Genomic DNA, 22541 nt, shown 5'->3' on the forward strand with positions numbered 1-22541 from the left:
AAGAATATATAATCTCCAGATTGGACCGCTGTCCTCTAATTTCATTAATCCAGCAAAACAGGTGACTAAGTAACCTGGCTCTGGAATCCCAGCATTCCCTTCTCTTAGCTTTGCTAAGATATAGGTGGGTTTAATAAACTCAGCCACCATTATGGATCAGAGGGCCCCTTCCATGCAGGGAGACAAGGGCGCACATTTGTATGGGGTGGTCAGGGAAGGAAGGTCTTTCTGAGAAGGTGACCTGTGAGCAAGGATCTGAAGAAAGAAGTGCACGGCCTCTATGCTCTGCAAGTCCACACATTTCATGGATGAGCAGGCTGAGGTTCAAAGAGATCAAGCAAATTGCTCAAGATCTCAAAACCATAGAGTGGAAAAGGTGATATTCAGATCCAAGTCCGTCTGACTTCAAAGCCAGTCACCTTGTCACCACATAAAAAATGCAAGTGTGAAGTGATTCCCAGAGAAACAGACATGTTGAGAAGATGCTCACACATATATGCAGCTTGAGACACTTGGAATGCACTCTTTTCTATTCTAATGCACTGAGCCTGCTTTTAGCTCAGGGAAATTTGTCTCCTCCCAGCCAAATACAAGAGGGACTATTCACAGAGACCCAAGTCATCAACAGCCAAAAGAAAACTGGAAAAGTTGCGCTTCCCTAGCAAATTGGCTCTGGTTTTTCTAATATACACAAAAACAGAATGATAAAAAAGGAAGAATTTAGACAAATATTTATACATATGGTGGGTGAGGACACCTGGCAGAGCAGGTGAATCAGCTACAGAACGATATGCTGCCTGCAGATTCAACTACAAGGAAAAATGACACATTTTAGAGTTAAATTTAATGCAAACCTGCTCTCCGAATTATCCTCCAAACTCAGTAGAGACGAAGGATTCCTTTGTTTTCTTTTGTGTGCACAAGGAGATTTTAAAATTAGGCGCTCACGTGAGTTGACCCTCCTCTCTGCACAAACTAACTTAGGAGGACAAAATTTAAAATGTATGCATCTCATCCAGACTTGGGATGGCACCTATACCATCCCAGAATAAAATCCACCCTTTGCAAGTATAGCTCTTGCCATTAGTATAATGCACAAACGCAGGCAACTGTAATGATTATTTAATTGAATATAGATGTTGGCTGAATACCAGTGCAAAACACCATGCATTTTAAATCAATCATGAGTCATATTAATTCAGCACTCATAATAGGCTATTTTCTATAACAAATGTAAAAGGACAGAATCTCAGCCTTGTGGGAGTTTATAACCTACATAAACAATATTCTACATTTAAATCTTTCATATTTCATTGAGAGATAAGGGGGAATTTGACAAAAGTTTTAATTTGGCGTCAATGAGCAATTTATTTTTGCATAATGAGTGTAATGTTTCCAAGAAAGTAATTTAATATTTTGCAGTATTATTAATTATATTAATGGTCATTTTTGCACAAATATTTATTGAGACACCCACTATGTACCGAGCCTTATTTTAGGTGCTGGTTGAAGAGCAGTGAACAAATAAAGAAAAGCCTTGCCCTCATAAAGTTATACTGTATTCTAGCGGGGGAAGACACATAATAAGCAAATAAATAAATGAACATATAACACTGCAGAAGGTTACCAGAGCTATGGCAAAGACAAAAATTAAAGTTGAATCAAAGGAAAAGAAAGTAACAGTAGGGTAGGGGGGATTGTTTGATATAGGTGTTCAAAGAAAACTCTGTTAAGGTACCAATTAACTGTTGACTTGAAAGAACTCCGAAACTAGTTATATTGATGTCTAGAAACAGGGCATTCCAGAAAGAAGAAAGGCAAAGGATTCATTGGGGTACACTTCTGTCCTGCAAGTAGAGTAGGAAGGGCAGTGTCGCCAAGGCAGAATAAGGTTGGAGCACAGTGGTAGAAGCTGAAGACAGAAAACGGGTGTCAACCAAATCATGGAAAGCCACCAGGGCCACTGCTGTGACTCTGGAGTTTCCTCCCAATGAGATGGAGTATACGTTGAGGATTCTGAGTACAGGGGGAGGATGATTTTAAATGAATACAGAATGGAATTCCTAGAAAGCAAATATGCATCAATCAGAACTTAGAAAATGTCTGAGCAAACCTTTTCTCCAAAAACACGAACATTGTTAGTTCTTAGAAGCAATAAAGTTGACTAAAGTGTAACTGCTAAACTAATATTTCATTCTTCATCTATATCTTTCTTAATCAAGTTTGAATATGGTTGTAATTACATAACTATGTTTTTTGTTTTGTTTTGTTTTCTTTTCTTTTCTTTTCTAGGGCCGCACCTGCAGCATATGGAGGTTCCCAGGCTAGGGGTCTAATCGGGGCTGTAGCTGCCAGCCTACGCCAGAGCCACAGCAACACGGGATCCTAGCCGCTCCTGTGACCTACACCACAGCTCACAGCAACGCCACATCCTGAACCCACTGAGCAAGGCCAGGGATCGAACCTGAAACCTTATGGTTCCTAGTCGGATTCGTTAACCACTGAGCCCACGACGGGAACTCCACATAACTGTGTTTTAATGGATATAGACTTCTAATATAAAGAGAGGTAGGGAGGGAGGTGTTCAAGAGACTGAAAAATGCTCTCCCAGCTCATACAGAATTATGTGACTCTGCACAATGAATGTTTCAGGAAGTATCAAATGTGTGCAATGTCCAAGCCCTTTAACAGACATCTCAGCATTTACCCTTTGCAATGCTCTGTGATGTAAATGCTGTTCTCCATTAGAGAGCATCCTATATTATAGGATAAGGAAACTGAAGCTTGGAGACCTAAATGGCTTGCCAAAGTTCATGGTTAGTAAGAGACAAGCCTGACCCATGAGTCGGGTGCTCTCTCTACAACATTCCAGCTGTCTCCTCTAGGAAAAGCAGAGTACCTCAGGTAAGAAGAGAAGAAAAATGGAAGAGTGAAAATTTCCCACCATGGAGCAGCGGGTTAAGAATCCAATTGCAGTGGCTCAGGTCACTGCAGAGGCGAAGGTTCAATCCCCAGCTGGTGCAGTGGGTTTAAGGATCTGATGTTGCCATAGCTGCAGTGTCTTGGATTCAATCCCTGGGCTTTAAACTGTCATACGCCATTAAGAAATAGAAGAGTGAAAATGACGACTCAAAAATGAATAGCACACCGTAGAAAACATTTTAGTGGTTCCTCAAAAAGTTAAACATAGAATTATCTTATGATCCAGGAATTCCACTACAGGGTATATACCTGAAGGAAGTGAAAACAGATTTTCAAATACTTGTACATAGATGTCCACAGCAGCGCTATTTCCAATTGACAAAAGGTAGAAACAACCAAACAAATTATAGTATATCCATGCAATAAAATATTATTCAACCACAAAAGAAATGAAACACCACTACGTGTTACGACATCCAGGAACCCTGGAAGCATTAGGCTAATTGGAGTATACATATCATTGAATGTAGAGGAAATATAGATAATAGGCAAATCCAGATAAACAGGAAGCAGATTGGTGGTTTTCAAGAGTGGGACAGGAGGAGGAAGGGGCATACCTCTTTATTTGGTATGGGGTTTTCTTTTGGGGCAATGAAAATATTTGAAATTGGATGGAGTCGGTGGTTACACAATATCGTAAATGTACTAAATGGCACAGAATGGTTCACTTTAAAGTGATTAATTTTATGCCATGTGAATTTCCCTCAGTAAATAAAAGGTGGAATAAGAGAAAGAAAGGCAAATAGATAAAAGGAAAGAAATGAATGATTAGCGTTGCTCACAGGTGTTCTAAAATGGTGGAACATGACTAACACTGAAACTATGCTCCCTTCCAATTCCATGCGCTAGCTCAGCATTTCATTATACAGAACCATCACAGCCATACCCATCCTGAGCTATCTTTTCTGTTGTATTTTATAATTCAAATGTACTGAGTCTCACTGTTTAAAAGTTCAAGCAACACAGTAGTACATAAAATGATAAATGAAAATCACCCCCTATTTTCACTCTTCATTTTTTACTGCTGTTAAAAATTAACTATGACTTCCTGTTTCCTTGAGTGGACAGGTGATTGCCAGGAAGATCAGAGGCCTTCCTTAGGAAAACACTGTCATAGTGTAAAATAAATGATACTTCCAAAAAACTTACTATATTGCCTGAATCTGATGGGGGATTTATTAAGGATACTTTTTTTTCCTGTGAAACTTTATTTTATGCTACTAGTTGACTAGTTCTATTTCAGTGACTTTTTATTTTAAATTAAAAAAAAAAAAAAAAAAAAAAAAAAAACTGCCATAACCAGCCACTGACCTAGCTAAATGAACTGAGCACTGCAGGTTAAATTAGATAGACTACCGTTTCACTGCACTAGAGATGACAAACCAACTGAAACAGATGAAGAGGTAATGAAAGTAAATGAGCCCAAAGAGCTTGCAAATAAACCCTGCTTCACCTCATCCAAAAATGCATGAACTTCCAGCATAATATTGCCTTATTGCATATGGCTATTTTTGACCTGCCATATCACAAATAATCTGCACAATCACTGTTATTAAGGATCTCAAACCTAGGAGTTTTTCCTTCCAAGAAGAAATGTCAAGTAAGTATTCATAAAGTCAAAAAAAAAATCTCCTGTTACTATTACTAGTAGCCAAAAACAAGTGAAAAACCCAGAAGTCTCTATAAACAAATGTTCACACGCTGCTTTAAGTGTTATGCTGAAGATTTTACAAGTTGTTAAATTTAATATGAATAGTATTCTCTGCTAGATGAATTCTTCCAATTGCCTTGATCAAAGTATACAAAGACGGAATTTTGTCTCTCTCCACAGAAACAAATATCAAAATGTCATGAGCTATACACTTTTATTATTATTCTTGAACCTATCACTACAGTAGCTGTATTAGCACAATACAGTTACAGTATTACCTTTAAATTCTGGCTTGATTATCTTTCAACACATATTTGCTCTACAATGCTTTTCTACCAATGATTTACATAATCAATCTGTACTCACGATGATGTGCAGCTGAAGTTATGATAACCCAGGTAAGAGTGTCATACAGAAACCCCTTTTTTCTTCCAGATGTAAACTGCTGAGAATTATTTTTATGACATTGGCAAAAAGAGCACAAATTTGTTGTCGTAAATTTTACCGTGGCCACTTTAAACACTCTGCCTAATACAAGTTCAGGTATTCTCTCGTTGTCCATGATAGACTATAACCTGTGAAGAGACCTATGTGGCCTTCTCTGTTTCTTAAGAATTCCAAGACATTAAATATTTACTCTCACTCACATCATCTATGCCATGAGGGATTTTTGTGTAAATTACAGAATTTAAGAGGTAAACTGGGAGTTCCTGCTGTGGCACAGTGGGTTAAGAATCCAACAGCAGTAGTTCAGGTTGCTGAGGAGGCACAGGCTCAATCTCCTTCCTGGTGCAGTGGGTTAAAAGATCAGGCATTGCCACAGCTGTGGTACAGGACACAACTGTATCTTGGATTCAATCCCTGGCCCAGGAACTTCCATATGCCACGGGTCCAATCATTTAAAAAAAAAAAAAAAAGAGGTAAACTGAACTCCCATTAATATATTTGATAATGTACTAAGAAGACGAAATAAAACACTCTCTTGATGACATAAGACTACTATCATTAAATATTTTAGAAAGTTTTGTACTGAAATCTAGTTGGTTTGTTACAAACTTATTTTCTAGACGCTTGGATACTACTTCCTAACAGCAAAATAGAGTGGTTCTCTGAACAAAAAACAGTAAGAATGACGATGTTTGGCAGGGGATTTGTTAATTTAGATAAGAATGCTTGAAACTGAAATTCAAGAATGTACAAGAATGCTATTATACTAAAATAGAAGGATCTAAGATTAGCAAAGATCACAAGTGAGACATGAAAAACAAAAGAAAAACAAAAAACTCTAACAGTGGTTCTAAACAGCTCACTGGTCAAAAAATTACCTAGGGGGAGTTCCCGTCGTGGCGCAGTGGTTAACGAATCCGACTAGGAACCATGAGGTTGCGGGTTCGGTCCCTGCCCTTGCTCAGTGGGTTAACGATCCGGCGTTGCCGTGAGCTGTGGTGTAGGTTGCAGACGTGGCTCGGATCCCGCGTTGCTGTGCCTCTGGCGTAGGCTGGTGGCTACAGTTCCGATTCAACCCCTAGCCTGGGAACCTCCATATGCCGCGGGAGCGGCCCAAGAAATAGCAACAACAACAACAACAACAAAAGACAAAAAGACAAAGGCAAAAAAAAAAAAAAAAAAAAAAAAAAATTACCTAGGAAGCTTTTAAGAATGCAGGCAGGAACTTTGAGGGTGGACACTGGAAAGAACTTTTTAAAAATCTCCTTGGGGGATTATAATGTAGAGCCAAAGTTGAGAATGACTGGATGAGAACAGTGGATGAGAACACCCTCAGATGTTGAGGTATTGATACTTAGCATATAAGCAATGAACAAATAAATGGATGTCATTGAGATTTCATCAAATCAGATTCTCCAGGAAATATTAATCTCTTCTCCCACTGTATTTTCAAATAACTCTGCAGATAACAATCATAGCAATTATGTATTTATGTGTGTCTTCCCTCTGACACATGGTAAACTTTCTAGGGATAAGTAGTAGGTCACATCTTCATCATCTCTTTATCTCCACACCATAAAAGAGTACCCAGCACACAGATGTTCTCAGTAAGTATCTATAAAAATGATAACCGTTACATAATCAAATGAGTCTTAAAATTGTTGGTTCCTTTTAGGAAAATCAAAATTTAGGCAGTTTTTACTGTTGGTAAGAGACCAAGGGTAAGAATTTACTTGAGTTGTTTAGTGAGGTGCGGTAGAGCTCTCCCCACCAGGGTTCATCTCCTCCAACACCCCTGTCCTTGAACTCAATAGTGCTGACATATTTGAAGTGTATTTGAGTTGAGTGGATGAAATAAGAAAACATAAGGAGTTCCTGTCATGGCTCAGGGGAAATGAATCTGACTGGCATCCATGAGGACACAGGTTCGATCCCTGGCCTCGCTCAGTGGGTTAAGGATCTGGCATTGCGGTGATCTGTGATATAGGTCGCAGACACAGCTCAGCCATGTTGCTTTGGCTTTGGCATAGGCTGGCAGCCACAGCTCTGATTCTACCCCTAGCCTTGGAACTTCCATATGCTGCAGGTGCAGCCCTAAAAAAAGAAAAAAGAAAAAAAAAAAAAACATAAAAATTAAACGAGAGAAAATGATTAACTTACTAGAGGTACTTCCAAGTTATTAAAATAAATTATTGTGGGGATTAAAACAGAAATAGAGTAAAGTACATGAAAACAATAATAGAAATAAAAGGACAGGGAGAACTGAAGCATAGTACTTAAATAGCATGTTATCTGAGAAATGAAACAACATTATTTGAAGATAAACTTTGATAAACCTTTAAAGGTGCATATTGCTAAATATAGAAAATGAAAAAACATTCAAGTTATAGAATATAAGAAGATATTTGAGGAAATGAACTAAAATGCCAAATAAACCAAAAAAAGGAGGAAACAGAGGTAAGGGGGAACAAAGAAAATTTTCTAATTGATTAGCAATATTCTAATGGATCAAATCCCTGAATGTATATAAAGAATAATACCTCATGACCAAGTAAGCAGTGGTTATCTTAGAAATGCAAAGTTGGTTTACTATTTAAGAAAATCAATACATGAGATGACTTCAGCTTCAGCTTTGACTTGTAAACAACTTAAAGATTGTGATTCTTATCCTTAAAACAAGCAAAAGCTGAAGAAAGCTGAAATCAATGACTTTTCTTGGCTCCATCAAGGAATTGAGGTTGCAGGACAAACCACCACCATGAAATCTGGAGTGTCAGACACAGAGATATAAAACCCAATATCTGCTTTCCTGGCACAACATAAACGTGTAGGAACACGTAAAAAATGATGTTGATGCCTTGCTGGCAGTTGAGTGCAGACAAGTGTGAGAAGGAGAAGCTACCGGGGAATACAGAGGTGGGGCCTCAGATTTTTTGAGGGCTTTTTCTCCAGGAACCCCACCAGGTTTTCATAATAAAAATGGAAGAAAGCTCCTCATATGCTTCAGGAAGGAAGAGAAAGAGGAGTCATGATGAAACCATGCCTAACTCTTCTACCTAAAAATGCCTGGTCTCCATGAAGAAATAATTTTTCCAGAGGGCATTTCTGAAAACTTATCCTGGCTGGAGAAAGGGAGCTCTACTCTACTTCAGCCCGTGAAAGTCTTCCTGTCACAAAGAAAACATAAATAAATAAGAACTATCATTAACAGAAGAGAAGCCTTCAGGAAATAGACTGGGGTTGGAGTAGCTGAGGCATGGGTAGAAAAAAATCTCTACTCCTGAAAGAAGGATATAAAACCTTTGAAGTCCTCGTTTCTGAGAAACAGTCCTACTAAAACTGTGAAACTTGATAAGAATATTAGAAAAATAAATGTCTCCCCCATGTTCCACCATCACACTAACAAGCTTCAGCCATAACAACAATGGATTGTAACAGAAAGTGCTGCAAAACACATTCTTTCTGAGAAACAGTGTAAAGGGAAGCCACAAAGCCAAGAAGAGATAAAACAAAGACACTGGAGGAATTAGAAGACTCTGGTGTCTATAACTACAACAAACACTAAAAACAATCCATTGCCTAGCTAGATTAACATAAATATTCACAGGTCTATTTACCTGAGTCCCTAATACATTATAAATTTCAAGAAAAATTCACAGGGCATGCCAAAAGTGAAGGAAAAAAACACATTCAGTGAAATCTTTAAATTGTTTAAAGGAGAAAGAAAGAAAGAAAAACCTCAGCCAATTTAGAATTCAATACCCCACAAAATTATCCTGCAAAAGTGAAGGACTTTCTCTGGCAACCAAGAACTGAGGGAATTCATTAAAAGTAGACTTTTCCCATAAAATATGTGGGGAAAAATCTTTTTCAGGCAGAAGAAAAATATTAGTCTTTTGCATTTCTTTTTCTTAACTGATCAGTAAGCTAATGCTATTTAAGGGAATAAGAGTAACAATGTGCTTGGCTGTTTATAGCATATGGATAAAGAAATAAATAAGAGCAAGATTGGAAAAAATGGAAAAGGAGATTTGTAACAATTTTATAAAGATTCTGCACTTCATGGGATGTAATCTAGTGTTATTTGAAGGTAGAATTAGCTTAGTTAATGAACCATAGGGTCCCACTTAAAAGTTAAAAAAAAATGAGTGAAAATAATTATCAAGAGAGGAGATAAATTAGAATTATATAAAATGCTTATGTAAGACCAAAGTATGCAGAAAAAAGACAAGGGAGTAAGGAAAAATAACAAAAAACAAAAAACCTTCAAGAAACAGACAGAAAACAGTCATAAATAAAAATGATAAATTTTAACCCAAATATATCAATAAACAATTTAAATTTGAATCATCTTAACACACCAGTTAAAATAACAAGAGCATCTAAATAAATGAAAATTTAAGATCCTACTGTAAGCTACCTACAAGAGTCCAAATTTAATATAATGATTCCAATAGGTTAAAAGTAAAGGGACAAAGATAAGTAACATGCTAACACTAATCAAAAGAAAATAGGAGCAACCATGCTAATTTTAGGCAATAAGAACTTCAGAACAAGTAAGATGATCAGGGATAAAGGAGGGATACTACATAATGAAAAACTGATTAATTCTCTTTTAAATGTAAAATCCAAAAGCTGTGCCTTCCATCCATGGCTTTTTCTCGGTCCCTCCAGTTTACTGATGTGACACGACTCTCTTGAGAACTAACCTATTAAATTACTTCTGTCTTTGAAAATAAAATATCATGGAAATTTGTGTGTGTGTGAAATACTTCAAAGATGACAGCATTTACCTTTGTTATTGCTTTTTATCTGGGATCCATGCTGGCGGAGGCAAGATGAAGAGAGTAGAGGAGTTAGCCTGCTTCCAATTTACCCTCCATCCTCTTAAACACACAACTCCTTTGAATATCAGGCCTGCTCAATATGCTACCTTCAACCCTTATGCTGATGCCACTGACAAATCTGCTGGCCAGTCTCCCTTTACCATAAAAAAAGAAAATGGTTGGCTGGTACTCTTCCAATTCATCCTAAGGCCTATGGTCATCTCATCGTTGGGTTAATTCAGCCTGTGTTGAGAAGAGTATCCAGCAATCTGGACTCTCAATTTCCTGTCCTCGTCATCTCCATGACCATCTTTTCTACCCTATTTTATTCACTCACTCCATTGGTCATGCTCTGGATCAAGCAATTGCTTGTAATTAACTGATTAAGCCATTTTCTCTCTAACCCTCACCCACTGTCTTTTCTCCTTGCAGGCTTAACTACAACTAGTTTAACTGTTCTTTGACTTCAATGGACCTCCATTCCTTCTACTTTTGCATCAGCCCTCTCCTTTGATTACTTCCTCCTAAACACCTTAGGTGACATGCGGATAGCCAAACTCCCTTGACCTCCTGCCTTTCACTGAACTGATGATCTCCCGAGTCAATGGAGAGCTACTGCTGAAAGTCACAAAAGAAAGGTAATTAATATACTATAATTAGTGAGTCCTCAAGACTTCTCAGAAATTATTCACCATGCATTATTCCAAACCTTCTTTACCCAGGCCACCCACTTCCTCTTCTTCCAATGAGAATATACCAAATATACAAACCTACCACATCTCTACCCTGCCTCTCTTCTGCTCTTTTGTTACAGTTGAGATGTCTCTCCTCCACTCCTCCATGTAAGGACAATCCCAACCCCCACCTGCCATGCTCTACTTGATGACATCTTGATGACTCAAAGGCACCTCAAACTCAAATTCCTAAAACTTAACTCATAACCATCCCCTTAAACTTGACTTTTCTCCATTTTTCCCAGTCTCAGGAATGGCCACATCTTTAATCTGTTTGCATAGACCAGAAATTCAAGGTTATCTTTGTCACACCTTTTTTTCCTCCTATCTCTCATCATGTTCTGCCCACTTGGCCTCCTAAATACCTATTTCTCCATCTCCCCCTTCTTTCCATTGCCACCTTCATCGCTCTAATGGAATTAGTCATCGTCTCTGAACTGAACCAGAACAATAGCTTCATGACTGCAGGATACCTCTCAAATCTGTTCTCCATATAGCAATCAAAGACACCTTATAGTGAGAGGGATATATATATACATGTATTCTTTTTTCCCAATCTCTAAATGGCATTCATTTATCATAAGACAGAGACCCCAAAGTCTAACATGAAATATAGTATATGTGGGATATTTCCCTGCCCATAATTCAGCCTTATCTCCCAACACTCTCTCCCAGTTACTCCAGGAGCTGCATCCACCCTGGCTTCCCTTCATTCTTCCCAACATACTATATTCCTACGACCACAGCAGCAAACTTTGCACAAGCTTTTCCTCTGCCTAGAACAGTCTGCTCTCCCATACTTTCCTGCCCTGAGCCATTCCAAATCCTATTTTATACATTAAAACATTATGTACCTTCTACGATTACCAAACTAGTAATTGTAATATTCATGCAATCTTTTAATTCATTTCTTCTTTTATATTCACAACTTATCTTTTATGCATCATAGAAATCAAATGGATTTATGGGTACATAAATTGACAGATTCTTAAAAGTATTCTTAGTATTTTGCTCTAATAGTGATCTTAAATAGAATTTTATCATATTTATCACCTTTAAAAATATACTCTTTCAAAACTTTGTTTAAAAGTATCTGAACTTTTTTGAGTTAATTTTTTATTATAGTTGATTTACTATGTTCTGTCAATTTCTACTGCACAGCAAAGTGGCCTAGCTATACATATCTATATTCTTTTTCACATCTTATCTTCTATCATGTTCTATAACAAGTGATTGGATATAGTTCTCCGTGCTATATAGCAGGACCACACTGCTTATCCATTCTAAATGTAATAGTTTACATCTACTAACCCCCAAAAGAGTATATGAACATTTTGACAGAAATATTAATGATCCAATGGTGGAATCCAGTACTCTTATTTATTTTGTTAAAGATTATATTCCATTTAGCTATTATAAAATATTGGTTATATTCCCTCCATTGTACAATATACTCTTGCAGCTTATTTTATACGTAATAGTTTGTACCTCTTAATCCCCTAGCCCTATATTCATCTCTAAACTTCCTTCACTAGATTGCAAATTCCATGAATATAGGATCTGTTTGTGTTTTGTTTTTATTTTGACACAATGTCTCCACAATAATGAGATTCAATACATGTGTGTTGAATGAATTATTTTTAAGGTCATTTATAGAGGATAAGGGTGTTTTGAAGCATTTGAACTTCCCTGTAGCATTCTGACCCCAAGGATGAAGTACTGATCCCTCATATGTGTTCTTCTTTCATATTATATAGCACTTATCACAACAAATTTATAGTTACTGTTATTATCTTTCTGGCTAACCAGTGAGATATCGCTTTAGGAATGAAGAGGGCCTCATTCATTTGTGCATTGTCTTCCCCAAAGAGCATTTGGACCTTATGGAGAGCTCTGCACATGTTAATTGGGGTGAACTCCACAGCTACAAGAGGCTGACTTGCACAATACAGAAGACTGTGCTGACATTTATAACAACCCATCGGGCCCAGGTTTACACAGAATAGATTCAGTCACTTAATAACGGGAATTTATTTATTTATTTAATGATTTTTATTTTTTCCATTATAGCTGGTTTACAGTGTTGTCAATTTTCTACGGTACAGCAAAGTGACCCAGTCACACATACGTATCTACACTTTTTTTCTCAAATTATTTAGAGGGGAATTTAGACCACACTTACCCAACTTGGATAAATCAGAAAAATGAAATTCTGGCCTAATTATTCAGGTTGATTAATTAATTGGTTTCAGACTTAATGACGCTCCTTTGGTTTTTCCCTTGAACACTTACCGTGACAATGGCAACATGTACTTTTCACAGAAAGGATAAAACCCACTTAATTTCCACAACCCTTCATCAAAAACCATGAAGGAGCCTAGAACCATGAATAAAGAAAAACAGAGACTTAATGAAATTTCTTACCCCTCTAATCTGAAATCTTCTTTGTCACAGTTTTTCCAGACAACCAGTTCAGCAACAGCATAGGCTGGAGAAATGTCCTTAATTCCAGTAATCAAAAGAAAAACTAAAATCAAAACCATAGCATTCCAGAAGTTAGGAGTATGGGTTCTGGAACTAGTCGCCTAAATTTGCAATCTTAGCTTCCCATCTGCTATTTTTGTGGGCTCCTGGGTTTCCTCTGAGCCCTCTTTTCCTTATCTGAGACGTGAAGATTAGAAATATCACAGGCTTGTTATGGTGAGTAATGAATTAATACATATATAAAGTTCTTAGCAGTGTTTGGCACATTTTAAGACTAGATGAGTATCAGTATCAGTACCAAAATCTTCATTATCATCATTATCATCATATTACACTGGGGATCTTTGAAATTTGCCTGAACAAATTATAGACCACCTTCCTAAACAAAGAAGAAAAGTAGCACATGTTTTAAAGGCTCAATTACAATAGCGTGAGAATCATAAATGACAGCAGGGCAGTGTGGAAACAAAGAGGGGGCCGTCTAGGATGGGCCTGAGATAGAATTCTCGGGCCTGGTCATCCCATTAAAAACTCTCCCTGTGCACAATAACCTTGCTGTTTGTTTGGCTGTCGATGGGTTGATAAGCGGCGGCAGGATGTGTTAATTTCTTGTTAAGCGCGTGTGGCCGGGCCCTCGGCAAACAATAGGCTCCTAGAGGGGGAGCTGCGCCCGGCCGGCCCCCACCGGCGCCCCGTTTCCGGACTCTCGGCCTCACACATCCCCCCTTTGTTTTCCCGGGTCCGGCCGCGCGTGTCGCCGCCGCGGCCACCCCACCAAGCTTTTCCGCCGGCCGCGCCTGGCCCGGGGGCCGCGGGGTCGCGAGGAGGAAGCGCGAGAGGAAGCGGCGGGCGGCGGCGGCAGGGGGCGGCCGGGGGCCGGCGGGCGGCCGGGGGCGGGCGGTCCGGGGCCCGAGGAAGCGCCGCCGCCGCCCGCCGCGCTCGGGGAAGGCCTGCGCGCCGCGATAAGGCGCTGCCCCGGCCCATTGTCTGCGCGCCGCGGCCGCCCAGTGAAAGTTCCCGGGCCGGCGGGATGCGCAGCCCCATCCGCACCTGGCAGCCGCCGCCCAGTGGAGCCACGCGGGCCATTGTGACCCCCTGCGCCCGGCCGCCCACCCTCCTGATCCGGAAGGGTGGGGGTGCTGCCCCTCGGGTGTCACCGGCCGTGCACTCAAAGGACTTTTAAAAGAGGCTTCGGCAAACAGATGTCTTCTCTAGCGATTTGCCAGGGAAACTGGCCTTGGCCTAGGGCCACGGTAAGACCTATCAGTTCTGGGAGAGGCAAGGCCGCTTGGAATGACCTCCCTGATTAACAGAAAAAGAAAAGAAAAATGCAGCGCTTGAAGGAAGAGTGTGTTATGTCCTACAAATTAACGCGTTTAATACGTACAAACCCGGTGCATAGAGCAATATAATGTTATTTGTAAGATTTCAGGAGTTCAAAAAATACCAATTTTTTTTTTTAAATTCTAAGCAGTTGTAATTGGAAATGATACGTTGAAAGCAGTGTAATGAAAATTTTCTTCCTTCAGTCCGTTTGTGGTTCAACTTCATTTGGACACCATTGGGATTTTGAAAGTGTAAATATGAGACATTTTAGAGATGGTAGGCTGAGGCCAAAGGGTTCTCATCCTCCTACTCCTAATCCCTGCCCCAGGCCAAAGGCAAGGCAGCTTCTGCTGTGGGACCTAAGAGAACAAGGGTGGTCTGAAGTCCAGGGTGGAAGTATTTTAAGCTCATTTTCTCTGATTTGATAGGCTTCTCTGTGTTTGCCTTCTACCAGACCTACAGGGATGTTCGGCACAGAGACTACTGCCCAGAATCTGAAATAGCATAGAAAAGAACATTCTGTTCATTCATAAATCTTTTACATGTGGGACTATCGAATTGTTTATTTCGAACTGCCTGTTTATTTTTTGACTGTATAATGCTCAAAACTACATCAAAGGCCTGTTTAAAAAAAAGAAAAAAAAAAAACGTGTTTCAATGGAAGTATATGCATCATGTAAAGCAAACCTTACCTTACCTGGCTGCCCAATTCTAGCCCTGTTCATTGTTTTTGAGCTATTTGGGAATTCTTTGTAAATTGATAGTAATATATATTCTGTCCTGTTTAGTGAAGATTTTGTTGAATACCACCAAAAAAAAAAAAAAACTAGTTTTGTCTTCATTTGCAATCCATCTCAATATTTCTTTATACATCTGTGAATATTGTGTATATTCCATAAACATGTGTACTCTTGATTCTTCCTTTGCACTGGGTGTAAAATCTACTTTCTTCCTCTAAAGGGAAAATGTGGAAGAAAAATCAGTTTTTTCATATCTTTATATCTGAGAGTGATGATTTTACCTTTCTCTGAAAACTCTCTTTTATCAAGCCTCCCAATTGAGAGCAACACAAATCAAAAGGAGAGCATAATGGAAAAGCAGGAAAAACCAATAAATTAGTAACAACTTTAATTTAACATTAAATGCAGGAGTAAATTCATTAATTTGTTCACTACATATATGGAACCCTAACTGAGCTTATTACAGAAGGAGGCTAAAGTGAAGCAATTATTGTCTCCCTGATTTATTTTTATTAACTAGTGAAGAAGTTGAGGAAAGGGAGAAAGAGTTCCAGAATTGGGCTCAGAAGATCTATATTCAAATCCTGGATGTAGCCGCTTAATGGTTGCCACCCAAGGAAGTTATTTAATTCTCTGAACCACAGTTTCCTTATTTGTGAAATAGTACTAATATTTACCTCCCAGGGTTGCTAAAGAAATATATGATCTAGTCTTTGTGACAGAACTACCACTGTACCACAGTATGGTGGTTGATGCCATACTCTGTGGCATTCTGTGAGTTATTCTGGTTAACAATACAGGAAACAGCAAAATCATACAAGATACAGAGTTCCCTGGTGGCAGAGTGGGTATAGGATCTGGTGTGATCACTGCTATGGCACAGGTTGCTGCTGTGATGTGGGTTCGATTCCTGGCCCAGGAACTTCTGTGTGCTGCAGAAGCACCCCCCCCCCCCATTAATAAATAGTAAATGAGTAAAAATAAAATTTTTAAAAACTGAAAAAAAAATACAAGATATTCAAATTGAGGGACCAACAACATAGAGTCAAAACAGGATTTAGAGGCAGAAGTAAATTTAGCATTCAGGTCCTGCGATTTGCAGGAGGGCCTCCAGCAAGTAAAATAATCTCTCTAAAGCACCACCTCCTCATCTGACAGAGATGAAAACATCCACCTGGGAAAGTTGTGGGAACTCAGAGAATGAATGGAAGTTTGGCTTGGCATGATGCCCAGCAGGAAGATCACACTCTATCACCTGTACCTACCAATAAGGCAGACTGAAATAATTAAACTCAACTTCTTTCTAATTGTGACCATAAATTCTGATTTTCAGAAACATATTTCATAAACAAGCCAAATATTATGATTCCTTCTTTTTGAAGAGCTCACCGTGGATAAAAGTTTCTCCTTCCCACTTGGATATACTCTAGTCCCTGAAGTGACTGCAGAGACTGACACACCACAAACAAAAATAATAAGTCTGTTTCTATAGGGAAAATGGGCATTTATGTGTCACCTGTAACCAGGACCACATGAGGGGGGCATAAGGAAACTGAAGCTTCAGGAAACAAGTAGGAAAATTCACATGGTTTAGTGGTTTCTTCTTTTTTTTTTTCTTTTTTCTTTTTTTTTTCTTTTGCGGCTTTTTAGGGTCACACCTGTGGCATATGGAAGTTCTCAGGCTAGGAGTCCAATCAGAGCTAGAGCTGCTGGCCTACACCACAGCCACAGCAACACCAGATCCGAGCTGCATCTGAGACCTACAGTGCAGCTCAATGTAGCACCAGATCCTTTACTCACTGAGCGAGGCCAGGGATCGAACCCACATCCTCATGGATCCTAGTCAGGCTCATTACTGCTGAGCAACAATGGGAACTCCCGGTTTAGTACTTTCTTAAGGATTTTGCGACAAGCATAAAATATTCTATTACCGTGTGTCTGATATTTGATATGTTTTGGGGGAAGGGGGTTGGGGAGCAAGCTATAAAGCAACACGTAACAGACAAGTAAAATCAAGGTAGCCAGAATCCTTTCTATGAAAAACTGCATCAAGCACAACCACTCAGTGATCCAGTAACATCTGCCTGTGCCCCCAACACCCACACAATGAATAAAGACATAGCTGATTTGGAGTTCCCATTGTGGCGCAGGGGAAATGAATCTGATTAGGAGCTCTGAGGTTACCCGTTCAATCTCTGGTCTCACTCAGTTGGTTAAGGATCCAGCGTTGCCATGAGCTATAGTGTAGGTCGCAGATGCGGCTTGGATCCCACGTTGCTGTGGCTCTGGTGTAGGCCAGCGACTATAGCTTGGATTAGACGCCTAGCCTGGGAACCTCCATATGCTGCGAGTGCGGCCCTAAAAAGCGGAAAAAAAAAAAAAAAAAAAAAAAAAAAGAAAAAGAAAAGACATAGCTGATTTGACTAAGTGTATACACCAGGCATCCAGACACTAATTCCACAGACTGGCCTGTGACAACAGGATGCACCTATCATGGACGAAAAGGGGGCCAATAGATTAATGGTACTCTCTTTATGAAATTCAAATTGGGAGACAGAGAAGAGTTCAAGCAGTTGAGACTAGAAGTTAGAGCTCAAAAAAAAAAAAAAAAAAATGTAGGGAGGCAGCAGGAAGTGGTGAAAGCAGCTCTTTTACCCCTTTCCTGTCTGTCCATGTCTGTCCCTCTCTAACCTTGGAAGAACTCAATTATAAGAATGAGATCACTAGGCATTCTCTTGACTTAGGATTTCCTGAATGCACGCTGTGCCTTGCCTAACCTGCTGATTCTTTTTCTAGGGTAAAAGAAGTAAGAATGAAGAATTAAGTAAAGAGTGACTAGCTTTCTACCTAATGGCCCTCTTAGCAATCCTGCAGGCAGATCAGGAGGGCAAGATAACATCTGAAGAGAGGGTTAGCCAGTCTGCAGGCCCTGGAGAATGATCCAGAACCCAGCCTCCTATTTCCATGATTCACTGAGATGCCCCCACTCACCCAAACCCTGCAACCCTAATTTCTCTCTTTAAAAACTGTCATGGTCTCAGGACATGAATCCTCTTGCAGCAATGCTGGATCCTTAACCCACTGAGTGAGGCCAGGGATCAAACCTGCATCCTCATGGTGACTATGTCGGGTTCTTAACCTGTTGAACCACAGCGGGAGCTTCGTGACTTTCCTTGCTACTGACACTTGCTTCTCAAATTATTTGCTCTGAGCAGTGAGCAGCCGAGCCTGAGTTCAGTGACAGTAGGACAAGGCCACTAATCTGTCTGACCAAACCCAGGTCATGAGGTAGCATAAATAACAAGTAAGTAGAAGTATGTATTAGTAAAGAGCAGAGAAAATGAATAAGACAGAGGGTTAGGTAGCAGCATTTACCTCTTTTTCTAAATGGATAGCTGTCCCTGGAGGGCAACTGCCCAGCCAGGGCCACGATTTCCCAGCCCTCCTGGCACAGAAATTACAGGTGTTACCCCTGGGTCAGGGACTTTAGGATACAAAAGAGACTCTTCTCTCTGTTTTTACACAGGCTAGAAGCAGATGACCTTAGAACCCTCAGGACAGAATGAGCCTATATCCCTGAATCACTATAGGAAGACAGCTGCTCCCTGCATGAGATTGTTTCTTGAGTGAGTAGCAAACTTCTGTGGTATTAAATCATCTTAGCGATACAGAAATAGGAATAACCTAGCACAAACTCCAAAAGACTAGTAGAGAAATCACGTAAATAGAACCAGGGTAAACAGACAGAAAGGGCAAGCCTATTGCAGGGTTATCTGCAGTGGTTAGGGCTCACCGCCACAAGCTCTAGTTCATGTGTATCCCCAAAACACATCTCAGTCTATTTCAGGTGACTTGAAACGATCCTCTCTCACCTGTACATTATATTAGAAGAGACTTACATTTTTAAAATACGCATTTCAAATGTTCTAACATGAACATATGTTTTCTTTATAACGAACATGTGCGTACACACAGACATAAGCAAACACTATATTATCTGGCATAGCAAGTATTTTCTTATTTATTTAGACCCTAAAAGTCCCCAAAAGTAACATGCAATATCTTGATCCTCCTTGATAAAATATTTACCATGTGAAAAGTGGGGCAAACAAGCAAACAGTGGTCAAAACTTCTGAAACACAGTATTTTCTGTAGAATGAATGCCTAAAATGAGAGGTTTGACTGCCTTGGAGGCAGTCAAATCCATGATATCCGAGGAGGCTTCAGATTGTTACTTACCATTGAAAGGTGACTAAAAGTGTCTTTTATCCAGCTGTTGTTATCCCTTAATGATTTGAACAGGTCATTTTTACACTGAAATATTTTCAGAATAAACCTGGGATTAAAATCAGAGCATTTGTCAATTGAAACTTCCAACCCAGGAAAGAGAAAACATTCTCTCCAAGTTAATTAGAGGTTTCTGGGAACTAGTTTTACGTTGAGAGGTGTCTGAGGTCTCTCATGTGGCTCAAAAATATGTCAAGAATCTTAAAGAAAGAGAAAAAAGAAAGGGAGGAAGGAAAGAGAAATCAAAGGAGCAAAAATGTAGAGCGATATTTTCCTTTGACACCAAGGCCACAGTATATAGAAACAGGGGACAAGTGAATGACAATTTCTGTTGTGGATACAAGCTATAATAACAGTGTGACAACCCTAACACAAATAAATGAACATCCTGGCCAACTTTGAGTGTCCTTTGAAAGTTGGTGGGAAAACATGGCATTATGTATTTTGTGTTTGTGCCCCCCAAAAAGAATAGGCAACATGCATTTAAATAAACATATTTTTTGTAACCATTATTTACTGGATTTCTGTTTTCTCAGTATTCATTTAAACTTCTGGCACAGAGGCATGAAACATGAATTGTAGAATCTCCACAATTCATCTAATTTTATTTTTTGCCTTTGAAATGTGAATTGAAGGCCTATCGGATTTAACAACCTCAATCTAATGGCATGCAGCTATTGTGAGACCAATACCTATAACCTGTTCTGAGGTCTGGAATCTTCCCTGAAATCCGATGTTCCTGGAACTCTTTGCAACTTTGCAAGTGTGGGCTGGAAAGGAGCACATCTGCATAGCATAGAAAGCAAAAGGTACTTAATTTTAATGGAAGACTTTTTGGGGGGTGGGGGACACAGGCAGGTCCTGTTGTGTTTGACAAATACATCCTAGAAGGAAGCTCAATCTAGATGTTCTGTGTAACTTTATCTTATTCCCCTTTGAGCACTACTGCCCTTCCAAAATGATCTCTCCACTGCCCAGAGTCATTACACTCTTTCCCTTTCACATTGTCCCTCTGTAAATGTCAGGCATAACTACATTTTTATTTGCAGAGATACCGCTGCTATGAATGAGTAAAAAATTTCTGCTCCCCCGCCTCTCCCTCTTTACCCTCTGTGCATTCTACTAATATGATTTGTTGAACAAATTGTTCCATTAATCTGGGGCTGTTTGACAGAGTGAGAAAATAAGTGCCAAAGTGAGAAGATTCACAAGAATCGGAAATCTCAGTGCCTCTTTCTCAAGGTAAATAGTTATTATATCAGGGTGTCAGACTGGGGAAATGGATGTGCTTTCATTCTCAGTTTGTAAATGTCACTTTTCCTCAGCCCATCAGGGTGACAAATGAGGTGTGGGTTACAGTAAGAGTTCATTCTTTGACAAAGTTCTTAACAGTCTATTTCAACAGAAAGCATGCAGCCTTCCTCACTTTTATAATCTAAACCCTGCACTGCTGCCAGAAACTTCTTAGTTCTACTCACTCTTTCAGCTTGATCGCAGGGCTCCGAGAGAAAAATTCCTGTAACAAACTTTAACATCTCAAATAAAAGTAAAAGCAAATAGATTCAAAAGTAGTTTATAACCAATAACACTGATCCTCCAGGGAAATTCTAATTTGCTATTCTCAAAATTTCATGATCCCAGGGGAAATGTATCATGTTATGGACTATGCTTACATTTTCTTTCACTTTTTCTGTATACATTGAACTTTGAAAGAGATTTTGGACAAATTTTAACATGAATTAATTAATAAGTATCTTGTCTATAAAAAATCCAGGTAAATAAGTTGCTATAACAATAAATGAGTGAGTGTCTGAGTGAAAGATTATTCTCCAGCTGACTAAAATTCTTCCCCCACAAAACATGCTTCTTTGAATAACCTAGGAACGTAATATTTGAAAAGGAATGAGATAGATTGGTTTTATAAGTAAGAGAAGTTTAAGATAATCTGTGCAGGGAGTCCCCTTGTGGCTCAGTGGGTTAAGGATCAGGCATTGTCACTACCATGGCTCTGGTTACAGCTGTGGCATGGATTTGATCCTTGGTTGGGGAACTTCTGTGTGTCATGGATGTGGCCAAAAAAAAAAAAAAAAAAGAGAGAGAGATAATATGGAGTTTCTGTCGTGGCTCAGGTTAATGAATCCAACTAGGAACCATGAGGCTATGAGTTCGATCCCTGGCCTTGCTCAGTAGGTTAAGGATCCGTCATTGACAGTGAGCTGTGGTGTAGGTCAAAGATGCGGCTTGGATCCTGCATTGCTATGGCTCTGGCATAGGCCAGTGGCTACAGCTCTGATTAGACCCCTAACCTGGGAATCTCCATATGCTGTGGGTATGGCCCTAGAAAAAGACAAAAAAGACAAAAAAAAAAAAAAAAGATAGTATACAGAAAAAAAAGTCATTATGGCCAGACTAACCAAATGAAAGCTCAATGCTAAAATGTAGTATATATGTGCATGCCATTGTCCCAGAAATCACATCCATTTTTCTAGAGTATAATTAAAAATATTTTGTTTATGAAGCCCATCATCATTGCAAAGTATCAGCCAATTTGCTACATCAACACTTTGGTGATTAGCCACCCAACTGAAAACTTCAGTTATTAATTCAAAATGATCTACCTAATTACATACCATTTGCCAACTCAGGCCAAGTTAATGGCCTTACATACACCCCTCCTCCCATCTACCTTCAAAGGAGGGCTCCCATTGAGACCCTCCCAGGGTTTATGGGACTCTCAGGATTTTCTGATAAAATGCTATGTTATTCCCTTTAAAAACCATGGGAAACTAAAATTAAAATTAACACTTGCCAAATTCTGGTAGGCCCTGATGTTATACTCTACTTTATATCCCCCCTTGGAGCCTTCAGTAGGGGTCCTGAGAAAACTGGCAGAAGCCAGTGAAGTGTGTGAATTCTTAACCAAGTCTTCTCCCCAAAATCTTGGTCTGCAATGCTCAGTTGAGAGAGAAAAATAAAACTTCATTTTGCCCTTTTGAAATCATATAACTCAGATGGGGACTAAAATTGGGACAAGGGCTGGGACTTGAGCCCACTGTCTTTTAAT

The sequence above is a fragment of the Sus scrofa genome, chromosome 7, assembly GCF_054392235.1.
Source record: "Sus scrofa isolate SSC_HxYL_T2T_F1_AM1 chromosome 7, Sscrofa_HxYL_maternal_Yorkshire_Landrace_v2.0, whole genome shotgun sequence".
Classification (NCBI taxonomy): Eukaryota; Metazoa; Chordata; class Mammalia; order Artiodactyla; family Suidae; genus Sus; species Sus scrofa.